At 55.3% G+C, this 1,943-nt stretch overlaps 1 protein-coding gene across 1 annotated transcript in view; it reads left to right on the plus strand.

The window, feature by feature from the left end:
• The window catches only part of LOC105520491 (extensin-like), a 7,486-nt gene that overhangs the window by 1,918 nt on the left and 3,625 nt on the right, over positions 1–1,943 (plus strand). The gene's annotated exons all lie outside the window — the stretch shown is intronic.

Consider the following 1,943-nt stretch of genomic DNA (forward strand, 5'->3'; position numbering starts at 1 on the left):
CCCCCGGCCGAGCCCCCCCCCCCCAGGACATCACCTGCAGGCGCTGGCTGACCCCACCTGTGCAGACCCCACAGGCTTGATCAGCAAACTCTCCCTCCAGCCACAGCCAGGTCCAAAGTGCTCTAAGAAGTGTCACTATGGCTGTGAGGGTCTTCTGTGGGTGGACACATGATTGACACTAGATGGGGAGAGACAGCAGGTTCTGAGCTTGTTTTGTTCATTGGGGCAACCTCGGTGAGTTTTTGCCGTTCAGACCTCCAGGGTCCTTCAGGCTTAGCTCGGCAGCACCACAGTGAACCACAGGCTCCATGGGCAGGCGCTGGCCTGGCAGGAGTGGGCTTGACGGCCATCATGGGGCACCACAGACACAGCATGAACAACTACCATTATCAGCCACAGCTCTGGAGGTGTCGGCCGGGCCAGGCTCCCTCTGGAGGCCTAGAGAAGGGTCTGTCCCAGCCTCTCCCCAGCATCCCGGGGTTTCTGAGCTCCTGGATAAGGACACAAGTCACCACACTGGACCAGGGCTCAGCCTGCTCTAAGATGACCTCACTTGAGTCACAGTGGACCGGGGCTCAGCTTGTTCTGAGATAAGCTCACCCCAGTAACACTGGACCAGGGCTCAGCCTGTTCTAAGATGAGCTCACCCACGTCACACTGGACCAAGGCTCAGCCCATTCTAGTATGAGTTCACTCGAGTCGCACTGGACCAAGGCTCAGCCTGTTCTAGGATGAGCTCACCTGAGTCACACTGGACCAGGGCTCAGCCTGTTCCAAGATGAACTCACCCGTGTCACACTGAACCAGGGCTCAGCCTGATCCAAGATGAACTCACCTGAGTCACACTGGACCAGGGCTCAGCCTGTTCTAAGATGAGCTCACCCGAGTCACAATGGACCAGGGCTCAGCCTGCTCTAAGGTGAGCTCACCTGAGTGACACTGGACCAGGGTCAGCCTATTCTAAGATGAGTTCACCCGAGTCACACTGGACCAGGCTCAGCCTATTCTAGGATGACCTCACCTAAGTCACACTGGACTAGGTTCAGCCTATTCTAGGATAAGCTCACCTGAGTCACACTAGACCAGGGCTCAGCCTGCTCTAAGATGAACTCACCCGAGTCGCACTGGACCAGGGCTCAGCCTGCTCTAAGATGACCTCACTTGAGTCACAGTGGACCGGGGCTCAGCCTGTTCTAAGATAAGGTCACCCCAGTAACACTGGACCAGGGCTCAGCCTGTTCTAAGATGAGCTCACCCGAGTCACACTGGACCAAGGCTCAGCCCGTTCTAGTATGAGCTCACTCGAGTCGCACTGGACGACGGCTCAGTCTATTCTAGGATGACCTCACCTAAGTCACACTGGACCAGGCTCAGCCTATTCTAGAATAAGCTCACCTGAGTCACACTAGACCAGGGCTCAGCCTGTTCTAAGATGAGCTCACCCACCTCACACTGGACCAAGGCTCAGCCCGTTCTAGTGTGAGCTCACTCGAGTGGCACTAGATTAAGGCTCAGCCTTTTCTAGGATGAGCTCACCCGAGTCACACTGGACCAGGGCTCAGCCTGTTCCAGGATGAGCTCACCCGAGTCACACTGGACCAGGGCTCAGCCTGTTCCAGGATGAGCTCACCCGAGTCACACTGTCAGCCTGTTCCAGGATGAGCTCACCCGAGTCACACTGGACCAGGGCTCAGCCTGTTCCAGGATGAGCTCACCCGAGTCACACTGGACCAGGCTCAGCCTGCTGGGGGATGATCTCACCTGAGCTCACTGAATCTGCAAGAACCCCATTTCCAAACAAGGTCACATCCAGAGGTCTGGGGTTAGGGTTAGAGTTTTTAGAGTTTAGAGTTTAGAGTTTTAGAGTTTACAGTTTTAGAGGTTAGAGTTTTAGAGGTTAGAGTTTTAGAGTTTTAGAGGTTAGAGTTTTAGAGGTTAGAGTT

This window comes from Colobus angolensis, unplaced genomic scaffold, assembly GCF_000951035.1.
Source record: "Colobus angolensis palliatus isolate OR3802 unplaced genomic scaffold, Cang.pa_1.0 Scaffold38, whole genome shotgun sequence".
Classification (NCBI taxonomy): domain Eukaryota; kingdom Metazoa; phylum Chordata; class Mammalia; order Primates; family Cercopithecidae; genus Colobus; species Colobus angolensis.